Source organism: Heloderma suspectum, chromosome 2 (assembly GCF_057233095.1).
Source record: "Heloderma suspectum isolate Gila_16-S chromosome 2, 16-S_ref, whole genome shotgun sequence".
NCBI lineage: Eukaryota > Metazoa > Chordata > Lepidosauria > Squamata > Helodermatidae > Heloderma > Heloderma suspectum.
In genome coordinates this window covers 35,191,371-35,206,285 of record NC_139459.1, presented here as the reverse complement: position 1 = coordinate 35,206,285, position 14,915 = coordinate 35,191,371, and positions in this window count along the sequence as shown.

Below are 14,915 nucleotides of genomic sequence, written 5' to 3'. Positions count from 1 at the left end.
CTTTAATAAATTACACGGCTACGTTTGTGCAAAGTCACGAATTGTGTCAAGGTAGCCCAGATGTTATGGGAGGAATATTATTTATAGAGAATCTCAAAACTGCAGTGCTAAGAACACTTACTGTGGGATAAGGGTGCTTCCAGAGGAGGGTTTTATTATGCAATTGCGGTGCCTCATTTGTGGACTTTTACAGGGGGGTGGTTGGTGGTAGGTGCAGATGTCATCAGCTTCCATTTGTAAGCGTCCTGTGTTTTCCTATTACTTTTTCCAAGAGAGTCTCTTCTTCTTCTTCTTCTTCTTCTTCTTCTTCTTCTTCTTCTTCTTCTTCTTCCTCCTCCTCCTCCTCCTCCTCCTCCTCTTCCTCCTCCTCCTCCAAGAAGTGCTGTATTAAATACTCATCCAAAGGAAGGGCTACTATTGAAGAAGGCTTATTAAAAATATCACCTTAGAGTGTGATGTTCCATGCTCCAAAAAAATAAATAAAAAAAATCCTATTTTTAAACCTGGACTATCAGGAAAAATGCTTTTCAATGTTTGGATTTTTTTTTTTTTTTTTACTCCCAAGTAAATGTGCTGAAGAATTGGCAATATGAGTTGGAGAACAAAGGTTAGGGGAGAGGTCATTTCATGAACCCAGTCTCCTTGAATTACCTAGTCAATTTTATAAGTATTTGATTAAATCACTCCTTCTCCCACCCAGCCCTACTCCAGAACCACCACCATCAGCCTCAGTGCCCAAACACATTCACTCAGTCACCTCCCTTTCCCCCTTCATTTCTTAACAGCAGCAGCAACACCAAGAGGAAAAAAAGGGTGTTTCCCCCTCTCACTTCTTCGCTGCCCCCACCCTCACTTCCATTGCCTCCCAGTATTAGAAAAGCAAGTTTCTGAGAAGGAAGTCCATTCAAGCACACTTGCAATGAAGTGCAGCACACTGCCCTCCAAGCATCCTGGGCATCAGGGACTGTCCTCTCATCAGGCAAAGTGAGGCGCTTGCTTCAAATACAGATGCTGGGAGGTGGCAGCAAGGTATTAGATGAGAGAGCTGTGTGCCATACTGCCTGACCTGTGCCCCCTAACCCAGCCCATTGTTTTCAGGGGCAGTGAAGGATCCTGCCCATCATCAGTGTTGAAGAAAATTTCAACTGCCAGTCCAGTTGGATTTTGTAAATGGAATGGGAGGGGGGCACTATCATAGTCTTCACCTCAGGCAGCATGGGATGTCCCTGCTGGGCATCCTGGCTAACAGTGTGAAGGGGCACGGTGAGCTGTGGGAGGTGTCATTGCCATGGGGATGGTGAGGAAAACAGCCTCTCTGTGATGATTAGGGATGTACAGACAATGTAAAATATGCTCCATCTATGTTTTGTGGATTATCAGGCACCTTTTGTTCCATCGTCCACTCACAGATGGATGCGAATAATTTTTTCCATCATGCGGAAAAATATACAAATAATTACACAAGAGGTTTCGTAAGAATTCACATAATTTACCTTGGTACGTAACATTTAGCATATTGTCCCCCATTCTATTCAACTTTTCCTCAGCAGAAACTTGCATATTGTCCTATGAATTTATATATATAAATTTCAGGAAAGTAAAAAAATTATCCAAAGTTCCATGCACTCTATGTGGCCTGAGGAGGTCACTCCGCAGCGAATTCTGCAGGTCAGATTTTTAGAAATCCGAGATCATTTTAGCCTGTCTCAAATTTCTCCAGCATCCCCAATAATGATTGATCCTTTCCCTTTCTGTGTAAGTTGGTGGTTCATCACATGGTGCATCTCCATATCCCCTGCTTCTGACCTTCTCCAAGTTCCCGGCAGTTGCAGGAGAGTGTGGAGACACCTACACATTGACCCAACCAATGTGGTGACAACTGTCAAAAGATAGGGTGGGGAGAAGAGATTGGTCATTGCAAGGAAGTTGTTTTAGGCGTCATCCCCATAGCAAATGGAATGGACACTTGTCCAGGGATACTTGTTCAGGAAAACTCTCTCTTGTGTAACTGCTAAAATGACATGGAAGTGACATGTTTAACATGAATTTTCTGGGCAGTGCAGCAGCCATTCTATCTCATGTCATAAAAGTGCAACAAATCACATCAGTGGTCTTTTTGTTGCTGGGAGGAAGTTGGTAAATATGCGATACACCAGAGAGCTTCCATCAACAGTTTATGAGATGTATTCTGTTTATGCAGAAAAGCACTCCATAATCACCACTCCACAGTGATGGCCCAATAGGGTGTTGCTAACTAGATATTGTTTAATAAAAGTTTCTTTTGAGTGCTCAGCAGGCTTTCACCAGAGGGTGATTTTTTGTTTTTATCCCTGTTTTCTGTGAACATTAGGAGGTAATCAAGAAGTTGTAAAAGTTGATGATTTATACTGCTTTGGAAGAAGTGGGTTCAGTTTCAGGCTAGAGTTGCTGCTTGTGTTGATCAAACAGTCCATAAAAGCATGATAACACTGTTGACTTAAAGTACTATTAAAATGATTTCCCATAGTAAGATGTTAAGCAAATAGATACATAACCTGAATTTTTGGTTAATGGTAGCCTCTATCAATGTGGAAAACATTGTAAAAAAAAAAAAGAAAAGCTTCTGACATTTCCATATGACATTTTCATAGGGATGTATGAAACACTTACCTGGTTTCGTCCAGGGACATCCGATCTCTCCCTCCCCCCGAAATCCTACCTTGGCTGGCTCTGCTCCGCGGCGACTCCACGGAGTCGCAGGCTGGGTGCATCCGCACAGCAGGTCTGCAGATGCAAATGGCGGCCAGCGTAGCGGCCGCCATTTGTGTCCCTTTGCTGAGCCGTGATAGGCTACGTAAATATTTACATAGCCTATCACGGCAAAAGCGGGGATGCAAATGGCGGCCGCTATGCCATTTGCGTCCCTGCTTTTGCTGTGATAGGCTACATAAGTATCTACGTAGCCTATCATGGCAAAAAAGTAGGGATGCAAATGGTGGCTGCTACGCCATTTGCATCCCTCCTCTGAGCCGTGATAGGCTACGTAGATACTTACGTAGCCTACCACGGCTTGCCAGGGATGCAAATGGCACCCGGCATATCGGCCGCCATTTGCAGCCACAGCCCGGCAGCAGCTAGAGCCGCTGGAGCTGCCACCGGAGCCGCAGCCAGGTAGGCTCCATTTCGTGGGGATTTCGTGGGGTGATGGGGCGGGTTGCTCCATTCTGCCACGGATTCTGGGGGGCTGAATTCACTGGAATTCAGCCTCCCTGGGATCCGTGGCGGAATTCTCTAACATCCCTACATTTTCATAAACATTTGTCCTAAGGCCTTGTGGCTGACTGTCTAAGCGACAAATATACTTCCCTGCCATGGTTTCCTAACTGGCTTTTCCTTTGCTTGCCATGCCTGAGAAAAGTGAGAGAAATGAGACAGGCAAGAAGGGTGTTTCATGAGCCATGGGGCTTCAGGGATGTGGAGCCTAGAGATTAAAGCAGGTTGGGGGTGGGGGGAAGAGATGTTTTTATGTTCTTAAGAGATGATGTGGCAGCTTCCTGGAAGGGACCAGAGGCTGTCCAGCAGTGGGCTTTGGGGGGGGGGATCCACTTGGCCAGTGGGTATCCCCTCCCAGCTAGATAGAACATCCTGTTGTGGAGGATGGATGGCAGGTAGTGTGAATTTCCTTGCCCTGAGTCAGAGGTCATCAGGCAGTGGCTAGATCTCTGTGGTATATTGGTACTCAGGCGTTAAGGTCAATTTTCAGGGCCTTTGAGCAAAAAGAGTTCAAGTCATATGATTAGGAGTTGGAAGGGTGCTCACTGTAAGACTAAGCTTGACTGAGGCCTGTTGTTGTGTGAGATGTATTCCATAAAATAATAGTTATACCACAGTCATTCTGTCTTTGTCACTCCTGGTTCCTGAACTAAAATGGAAATATTATTAATTATCTCCATCTCCTCCCCTTTGTGAAAGGGAGGAGAAATGTTCCTTAAACACCTTACCGGCAACTTAGCAATGTGGCTCCTTTTCTTGATCACCTGTTCCTCAAAGCTGGCTATGGGCTCCTTCACACTGAGCTTTTATCCTGCGATTGAGATTGCTCCTTAACGGAAGTTTGCGGGTTCTTTACATGATGCCGTGACCCTGCCATGACCCTCCAGGGCGTCTCCTGCACTAAATGCCCTTTGTTTCATTATTAAATAGATCGCAGATAATGAGCTGTTTTACCCACAAATTACCCCATTGTGTTCCGCTTCAGTTTCCTCCGTGAAAAAGAGTTAAAGTGGAAGAAGAGGAGTGAGATCAATGAAAGATAATGGAAGACTCAGATACGGGGTAAAGGAGGGGGGAAGGGGAGGGAGGAAAGGAAGTGCATGTAAAGGGAGTCAGTTGTGATCCTGCCTTTAAAACAGAAGCAGAAAGCCCCGTTTTAAATACATGATTTTAGGCTGGTGTACAGAAGCCCTATGTAATCCTAATCAGACTTTCTTGACTCTCCATAATAGTGTATTCTTGTCTTGATCACTCTGGATCTGTCTGTCATCAGGCAATGACTGGGGACTTTAACCAAAGAAACTGGTCTTTGATAGCTGGTAACCTCTTTTCCCTGGGCAGAATTTAGGGATGTACGAAAGTCACTTACCTTTTTGTAGCTTTGATTCATGGTGGGGGGGCGGCACTCCCTCCCTCCCCCCAGAATCCTTCCTGGGCTGGCTCTGCTCCGCAGCGGCTCCGTGGAGCCGCTGGCCAGGGCCATCCGCAGCCGGAATTCTGGCCACGGCCGGCTGCTGCGGCTGCAAACAATCATCTCTCCAGCAGTCTAAATCTTCCTCAGCGGAATGGCCTCCCACCCCCCTCCACCCTGCAGAATCCCCCCTGGGACGAAGCTTACCTGGGGCGGATGTTCTGGCGGCAGCAGCAGCAGCTGGTATCTCGGCTGGGTGCTGCGGCCGCAAATGGCGGCTGCCGTAGCGGCCGCCATTTGCGTCCTGCCAGGTTGCCGTGATAGTTACTTACGTAGCCTATCACGGAAAAGAGCAGGGGCACAAACAGCGACCACTACACCGTTTGCGCCCCTGCTCTTTGCTGTGATAGGCTACGTAAACACTTAAGTAGCCTATCACGGAAGCCTGGCAGGACGCAAATTGTGGCCGCTATGGCGGCCGGCATTTGTGGCCGCAGCACCCAGCTGAGAGACCAGCTGCTGCTGCTGCCACCAGAACATCTGCCCCAGGTAAGCTTCGTTCTGGGGGGATTCCGCAGGGTGGCGGGGGGTGGGAGGCTGTTCCGCCACAGGTTTTGGGGGGCCGAATACCAGTGCATTCGGCCTCACTGAAATCCGTAGCGGAATTCTCCGCCATCCCTAGCAGAATTTCTCCAGGGGGCGGAGAAATTCTCAACCATTTCTCACAGGTAGGGCTCACCATTAGCAGAGTTAGCACAGCTTTATTCTTTTTTTGTAAGGGGTTTTAGGTTTTTGTGTGTGTGTCTGGCAGCCACTGCAAGTGGCAACAGCATCAACTGGGTTGACCGGCTGGCCCCCATTTTGTATCCCCTACAATGCAGGTATGAGGGGGGCAGTGTTGTATGTGGCTCCAGAGAAAAGTGGAGTTAGTGCTGGGCCAAAATCTGTCCTCCAATTTCCTGAAAGTTTTCTTCTTTCCCCCATGGAAGAGGCTTCCATTATTCTGCTTCATTCTCAGTATGTTTTATACTTATTTTTGTGGTGTTTTTAAACTGACCTCATCACCGTGAGGTGGCTGAGGATGCTGTGCATGTGTATTACACATCTCTCCATTGCTCTACAGCTTCCCAGGCCTGCACTTCTCGATCTGAAAAGGCCCTATGGGAGGAATTACCTCATGATATCATCCCCTGAGCTTTAATTGAAATGTGGAAAGCCGAGGAAGATTTAGACTGCTGGATAGATGATTGTACAATGAAAAACAGGTCTCTTGGGCACACTGCTCACCTGCCTCCTATGTAAGGTAAGCAAAAGAACCCCAGGCCCAAGCCCTGAGAATTTCTCCCAAAATTTTCTTCACCACTGAATTTCTTTTTGAAAGCAATTTCTTTTCTATGAAACTTGAAAGAGAATGGCAAAAAAAATAGATGTGGGAGAAATGTTTGTTACAGCATTCATTTTGATGCTGCTTTTGAATCTGAACACCTGGAGAAGGGCAGAGAGCTAAGAGTTTTCATGTATATGTTTCATTGGACTGAAACCAGCTCTGCGGAGTGTGTGGAGTGTGCAAAACTGTAACTTTCCCAAGGCTTCATAGCTGAACTGGGATTTGAATCTGTCTTTAAACATACCAGATACGAAGCTTCCTTATACTAGGGATGGCAGAGAATTCTGCCATGGATCTCGGGGAGGCCGAATGCCAGTGCATTTGGCCCCCTGAAATCTGTGGCGGAATGGCCTGCCCCCCTGCCCCCCCGCGGATCCCCCTGGGACGAGACTTACCTGGGGCGGATCTTCCGGGCGGTGGCAGCTGCGGCGGCTGGTCTTCCGACTGGCTGCCACTGCCGCCATTTGCAGTTTTTTTTTTTACACACACGTGATAGGCTACATAAGATTTTACATAGCCTAAAACATCTGTGTAAAAAAACCCCCAAAACGGTGTATGCAAATGGCAGCGGCTACGGCTGCCGCCATTTGCGTACGCCTTTTTTTGTTTTGTTTTTACCCAGACGTTTTTTAGGCTACGTAAAAACTTACGTAGCCTAAAATGACTGGGTAAAAAAATAAATAAAAACATGCGTACGCAAATGGCAGTGGCTACAGCCGCTGCCATTTGCGTTCCTTATTTTCGGCCGTCTTAGTCTACGTAAGTAATTATGTAGACTAAGACGGCGAAAATAAGGGGAACGCAAATAGCATCCACTATGCTATTTGCGTTCCCCTTATTTTTACCGTCTTAGTATACGTAAATATTTGTGTAGATTAAGACGTCAAAAATAAGGAACGCAAATGGCGGCAGCCGTAGCTGCCGCCATTTGTGTATGTGGTTTTTTTTTTTCCCCAGAGCCCTCCGCGGCTGGAAATCCGGCTGCGGACAGCTCTGGCCTGGCTGGGCCTGGCCGGCTGCTCCGCAGAGCTGCCGTGGAGCACAGTGGGCCACGGAGGATTCTGGGGGGGAGGAATGGAGCGCCTCCCCCCCCGTCTAGGATTCTGGGGGGAGGGACGGAATGCCTCCCCCCCACCATAAACATAATCGGCAAACAGGTAAGTGATTTTCGTACATCCCTACCTTATACTGAGCCGGACCATTGGTCATCTAACCCCAGATTGTCCATTCTGACTGGCATGTACCTGTCCCACCCTATGTGGTACAAGAAACCCGAGATTAGCATCTTCCCAGCCTTCCCTCTCTCCCCTTTTCCTTAAACTACAGCACAAGTCTACACATGTCTACTGAGAAGTAAATCTCACTGGGTTCAATGAGTCTTACTCTGCAGTAAGGTTGCATAGGATTGCAACTGTACTGGCTCACTTGTGATTGACCCACTTTCATGGGGGGATGGGGGGGCTTTGGCAAGGAAGACAAGAGTCAAGTAAAGTCAAGGGGTAAAGAAGAGTCAAAGTAAAGTCAAAGAGCAACAAGCACACTTTTGCACATCCAGTTAAAGTACGTTTTCCATTTGATTATTCTGTGTAAATGTTAGTAGTAAGTTAATGTGACTCTCACACGGAATTATTTTGGCCAAAGTGGCCCCCACTTGAAAAATAGTGCAGACCACCACCACACAGACACACAGCATGCAGCCTTTACATATTATTTGTATTCATTCGTATCAGTCCTTCAAACAGTGGAGGCTGGTAGCTCTGATTTTGGTGGGGCTCCACATCCATTCTGGGTTTCAGTCAGAATCATCCAGGACTCTAAAGGAGCTATCCTAGCTGCTGAACCAATTTTTGAGATAGGGTTCAGGCCTTGGATTGGTCCTTTACAGTTCTGGCTAGTTCTGATGGAAACCCAGAATGGATTTAGAGCTCCACTGAAATTGAAGCCCCCAGCCCCTACTGGCTTCAAAATGCTTCACAAATAAATCCCACTTACCAACCTGACAGAAGCGAGTACCCCACCCCTCACCACCATCCCCAAATATGCAAGCAGCTGCCATACCACAAGGACCAAGTCCTTTGTTAGTTCTGGCAGTCACATCAAGATGTACCTAAAACTGAGCCCATCACCAATAGTTCTGGGAGCCTAGGAATGCTTTTGTTTCAGTTGATGCATCCAGATATGTTGACAGAGAGCAGGTGTTATGGGATTAGCCTGGAGCATATTCAGATTTGTCCAAGTTTCATGATTGTCCAATAACATCCACAATTCTAGGCCTGCTTGAAGCATAACTGTTCTCAAATGTGACAACCTATGTACTGCTCTTTGGGGAAATCACTGCCTCTTGGCTAAGCCAGAGGACGATGTCAACAAACAATAGAATTTGCCAACAAACTATAGAGCCATTGAACTATAAATGGGCAGGCACAAAACAGATTCTGTATAGGAGAAAATGACCCACATTTTGATGGCAGCATGACCCAATTAAATCTCTTGAAAAATAATGGAATGACTTTTTAACCTAACCCCCTCCCCCTCCATCAAAACAGGAAGGATACAGAAAAGAGAAGTGGCAACACACATGTCCTCAGCTCCATTAGTCATAGAGACATTTTTAAAAAGAACAGAGATGGCACATTTCTCCTGCCATTCTTATCACAGTATTCTTTTGTTTCATATTGTGGTTGTTCACACTTCATACTGTACATTATCTTACTTGCTTGTATACATCATGGAATTACACACAGACGGTGACTGTAGTCATGAAATTAAAAGACGCTTGCTCCTTGGGAGGAAAGCTATGGCAAACCTAGACAGCATAGTAAGAAGCAGAGACATCACCTTGCCGACAAAGGTCCGTCTAATCAAAGCTATGGTTTTCCCAGTAGTGACGTAGGGCTGTGAGAGCTGGACTATAAGGAAGGCTGAGCGCCGAAGAATTGATGCTTTCGAACTGTGGTGCTGGAGAAGACTCTTACGAGTCCCCTGGACTGCAAGGAGGTCAAACCAGTCCATACTAAAGGAAATCAACCCTGACTGCTCATTGGAAGGACAGATACTGAAGCTGAAGCTCCAATATTTTGGCCACCTAATGCGAAGAGAAAACTCTCTGGAAAAGACCCTGATGCTAGGAAAGACTGAAGGCAAAAGGAGAAGGGGACGGCAGAGGATGAGATGGCTAGATAGCATCACGGATGCAATGAATATGGATTTGAGCATGCTCTGGGAGAGAGCAGAGGACAGGAAGGCCTGGCGTGCTATGGTCCATGGGGTCATGAAGAGTCAGACACGACTGAACGACTGAAGAACAACTAAGAGGACAAATTCATGGAGGATAGGGCTAATGATGGCTATTAGTCATAGTAATGTCCCCACTGGAGGGATCCTCCTCCTCTTCTAAGAAGCTAAAACCCGGACAGATGAAACCATGGAGACATCTCTGTCAGGAGACATGGGGGAGCCTGGGCCTTCAGGGGACAGGACCACAGATCTGTCCCTGCAAGAAGAGGGGAGTTCTGCTTCAGAGACAGAGGCTGAGCATCCACCCAGTCCCAGAGAGCACCCTTGCCTTAAGAGGCAGAACAGTAGGGCTCCTTTAAGATGAAGTACCTGACTCCAAGGAAGAACTCCTCAGGAGTAAGGATTGTAATATATGGCAGCTGAGCTGTGGGTGGGGCTCAAGAGGCTCTGGGAATATAAGCCTGCATTTTCTACCTGGACTTTGCTAAAAACAACACTGGTTCTCACCTTCTTATATTCTGACTATAACACTTGTTTGGACTTCCATATTATTGACTTTGGACTTCTGTCTGATGCTGCCTTTGGATTCTGATTATACTTGCCTGCAATCTTTTGCACTTGACATTGGCTATGCCCTGACTTACCTCTGGAAAATCCTTGTTTGCCAGTAAAAACTCTGCTTCACTCTTGGCCTGCTTAATTGACTACTTTATTGCAATTGACTGTGTGTATTTGCATAGCAAAGAGCTGAACAGGACAGTCATGGTGGCTATATATTACCTCCAGTATCAGAGGCCATATGTCTCTGTATACCATTTGCTGGAGAACTACAGTGGAAGGGTGCTATTGTGCTAATGTCCTGCTTCTGGATTTCCCAAAGCCTGACCATTGTGGGAACAGAATGCTGGACTAAGTAGGCCTTTGGCCTGGCTGACAAGTCTTTTTCTAAAATATTAGAACCTTATATCTGAAAGTGATGACCACTTAAGGGTCTCACCCAGAGCTGCATGCATAGACAAGTCTCCTGTTGTGCAATCCTTGATAGATCAGGCTTGACAGTGAGCTTTTCCATGCTGCTAATAGGAAACACCATGCCACTGCCTAATTTAGCCCTGTATAAGACATCAGGAGCCTCACTAAAATAGTAGTGATGGGGCCTCTAAGAAAAATTGTTCAGCATGCAAAAATCATGGGTAAAGAGTTATGTGCTTACCCCATCCCCCATACATAGACTAAACATGTGGAGTGGAATTGCCTTTGCTGGCTCCCATCCCATAGTCCTGAGCTCACACATGTGGCAGATAGTGAAAATGGGCTTCACATGTGTGCATCTATTCTTTTGTTGGTAATTTCCTGGCACAGGATACATACAGCCCTGATCATGATCAGTAAGGATGAGCAAGGCAAGGACCATAGCTCAGTGGTTGAGGGCCTGCTTTGCCTCCAACAGGTCCCAGGTTCAATCCTCAGGGTATCCAGATAGGTCAGGGAGAGGGCCCTAAACCTTGGAGAGCTGCTTATAGACCATACTGAACTAGATGGACCAATGCATCAAGATCCTTTTTGTGTGGCATTTTCCTGATGGGCATATGTGCTCCTGTGCATTGGTAAACCACCACCAAAAGAATCTTTATACAATCACATCAAGATTACTTTTTTGGGCAGATTTCCAGACTCCCTTTTCTAGATTGTCCCCTGGGTTCTTTCCTGCATTCCATTTTTGTTTAACTAGAAAAGGGATGTTGAGGCTCTTTCAGTCTGAGGGCTGAATTCCATTTTGGAGAAGCTCCCAGGGGCTGCATTCTATGAGTGGGCAGGGCCAAAGACAAAGGGGTGGTGCTGTTTTGCCAAAGGCAGAGAGGCTCATTGTTAGATTCAGAGCAATGACTAAGTAAGAGTTGAAAAGCTTTATTAAGTATAACAGGCAGAGTATTACATTTAAGTATATGATGTTATAAAGCAAAACTAAGCAAAATATCTTACTCCTTCATTCTGCTGTCAGGTGCCCCAGATAACGACAGCAGAGAGACTCTAGTTGGCTGACACACAGCACCTCCATGGTCTCAGTCTGTGCCGAAGGTCGACTGGGTGATGCTCTGGACGGAGGGACTTCTATACTCAAAATCTCCCACGTCTACGTGCTATCTATCACAGCTCCCTCATCAATCCAGCCAAAGAGATCCTTCCAAGGCCATACCATCCTAACTTGTTTGAAGAACAAGGAGTCAGGCCAAGCGGCTAGAAGAGGCCTAAGAGACCTGGTTTTTAAGGTCTCACAGGAGTTTCAGGCATAAAAGAAGCAGTTGTAGCATGTTACACTACCTCCTTGATATACAAAGGTCTTCCAGGGAATTTCCTCTACAGTTGCGAAACGAAAAAAAGAGCAAGGCTAAAATACCTAGAATACCAGCATGTTTTAGCTTAAAGCACTTATTGGCACTGTCTAAGCCTTAGGAGACACATTTCAACTGTTTAGAATGGGGGGAAAACTGCACAAAACCCAGGAAACCACCCAATTATTGGTGGTTAGGTAAAGACGGTGTGGCCAGGAGAAAGGGTGTGTGGCCATCTGGGGAACCCCAGTGGGCCAGATGAGAACTCCAGGTGGGGCAATTTTGGCCCCTGAGCCTGAGGTTCTGCACCTCTGACCTAGCAAAATTTCTGAACTAAATTAAGGAATTGAAATATGTATAGTTTTCTGCAGCTTTCAGTTCCCTTGGTTTATTTTTGTTCTATTTTTTACCCCCTGTACATTACCAATATGCTACTATGTCGTGTCCCCTTCATGGATCACTGCCTTGTTGTGGCGAAGGGGCTTGCGTAACTCAGTGAAGCCATAAGCTATGCCGTGCAGGGCCACCCAAGACGGACAGGTCATGGCAGAGAGTTCTGACAAAATGTGGTCCACTGGAGAAGGAAATGGCAACCCACTCCAGTATTCTTGCCAAGAAAACCCCATGGAACGTATCACAAGGCTAAAAGAGATGACGCTGGAAGATGAGCCCCTCAGGTCGGAAGGTGTCCAATATGCTACTGGGGAAGAGCAGAGGGTATTTCCAAGTAGCGCCAGAAAGAGTGAAGCGGCTGGGCCAAAGCTGAAAGGACACTCAGCTGTGGATGTGTCTGGTGGTGAAAAGAAAATCCGATGCTGTAAAGAACAATATTGTTTAGGAACCTGGAATGTCAGATCAATGAATCAAGGTAAGCTGGAGGTGGTCAAACATGAGATGGCAAGATTGAACATTGACATCTTGGGAATCAGCGAACTCAAATGGACAGGCATGGGCGAATTTAATTCAGGTGACCATCATATCTACTATTGTGGGCAAGAATCCCTTAGAAGAAATGGAGTAGCACTCATAGTCAACAAAAGGGTGGGAAAAGCAGTACTGGGGTACAATCTTAAAAATGATAGAATGATCTCAGTACGAATCCAAGGCAAACCATTCAACATCACAGTAATTCGAGTCTATGCCCCAACCACTGAGGCCGAAGAAGCTGAGGTTGATCGGTTCTATGAAGACCTACAACACCTTCTAGAACTAACACCAAAAAAAGATGTCCTCTTCATCATAGGGGATTGGAATGCTAAAGCAGGAAGTCAAGAAATCACCGGGATAACAGGCAGGCATGGCCTTGGTGTACAAAATGAAGCAGGACAAAAGCTAATAGAGTTTTGCCAAGAGAACATGCTGATCATAGCAAACACTCTTTTCCAACAGCACAAGAGGCGACTCTACACATGGACGTCACCAGATGGTCAATATCGAAATCAGATTGATTATGTCCTTTGCAGCCAAAGATGGAGAAGCTCCATACAGTCAGTAAAAACAAGACCTGGAGCTGACTGTGGCTCAGATCATGAGCTGCTTCTTGCAAAATTTCAGCTTAAATTGAAGAACGTCGGGAAAACCACTAAACCGTTCAGGTATGACCTAAATCATATCCCTGATGAATATACAGTGGAGGTGAGGAATAGATTTCAGGGATTAGACCTGATAGACAGAGTGCCTGAGGAACTATGGACGGAGGTCCGTAACATTGTTCAGGAGGCAGCAACGAAATCCATCCCAAAGAAAAAGAAATGCAAGAAAGCCAAGTGGCTGTCTGATGAGGCTTTACAAGTAGCTGAGGAAAGAAGGGAAGCGAAAAGCAAGGGAGAAAGGGGAAGATATAGCCAACTGAATGCAGAGTTCCAGAGAATAGCAAGGAGAGACAAGAAGGCCTTCTTAAATGAACAATGCAAAGAAATCGAGGAAAACAACAGAATGGGAAAGACTAGAGATCTCTGCAAGAAAATTGGAGATCTCAAGGGAACGTTTTGTGCAAAGATGGGCATGATAAAGGACAAAGAAGGCAGGGACCTAACAGAAGCAGATGAGATTAAGAAGAGGTGGCAAGAATACACAGAAGAACTATACAGGAAAGATCTGAATGTCCCTGATAGCCATGATACTGCGGTCACTGAACTTGAGCCGGATATCCTCGAGAGTGAAGTCAAGTGGGCCTTAGGAAGCATTACTAACAACAAAGCTAGCGGAGATGACAGTATTCCAGCCGAGCTATTTAAAATCCTAAAAGATGATGCTGTTAAAGTGCTGCATTCAATATACCAACAAATCTGTAACACTCAACAGTGGCCACAAGACTGGAAAAGGTCAGTTTACATTCCAGTTCCAAAAAGGGCAACGCCAAAGAGTGTTCAAACTACCGCACAATTGTGCTCATTTCACATGCCAGCAAGTTGATGCTCAAAATCCTACAAGCTAGGCTTCAGCAGTATGCGAACCGAGAACTACCGGAAGTACAAGCTGGGTTTAGAAGAGGCAGAGGAACTAGAGATCAAATCGCCAACATTCGCTGCATCATGGAGAATCATAGAATCATAGAATCATAGAATAGTAGGGTTGGAAGGGGCCTACAAGGCCATCGAGTCCAACCCCCTGCTCAATGCAGGAATCCAAGTCAGAGCATCCCTGACAAATGGCTGTCCAGCCTCGTCTTGAAGGCCTCCAGTGTGGGAGAGCCCACCACCTCCCCAGGTAATTGGTTCCATTGCCGTATTGCTCTGACACTCAGGAAGTTTTTCCTGATGTTCAGTCGGAATCTGGCTTCCTGTAACTTGAGCCCATTATTCCGTGTCCTGCACTCTGGGATGATCAAGAAGAGATCCTGGCCTTCTTCTCTGTGACAACCTTTCAAGTACTTGAAGAGTGCTATCATAAAGCAAGAAGCAAGAAGAGAAAGCAAGAGAATTCCAGAAAAATGTCTATTTCTGCTTCATTGACTACGCTAAAGCCTTTGATTGTGTGGATCACAACAAACTGTGGCAAATTCTTAAAGTGATGGGAGTACCAGACCACCTTACCTGTCTCCTGAGAAACCTGTACGAGGGTCAAGAAGCAACAGTAAGAACCAGACATGGAACAACCGATTGGTTCAAAATTGGGAAAGGAGTACGACAAGGCTGTATATTGTCACCCTGCTTATTTAATTTATAAGCAGAGTACATCATGAGAAATGCTGGGTTGGATGAATCAGAGGTCGGAATTAAGATTGCTGGGAGAATTATCAACAACCTCCGATATGCAGACGATACCACCCTAATGGCAGAAAGCGAAGAGGATC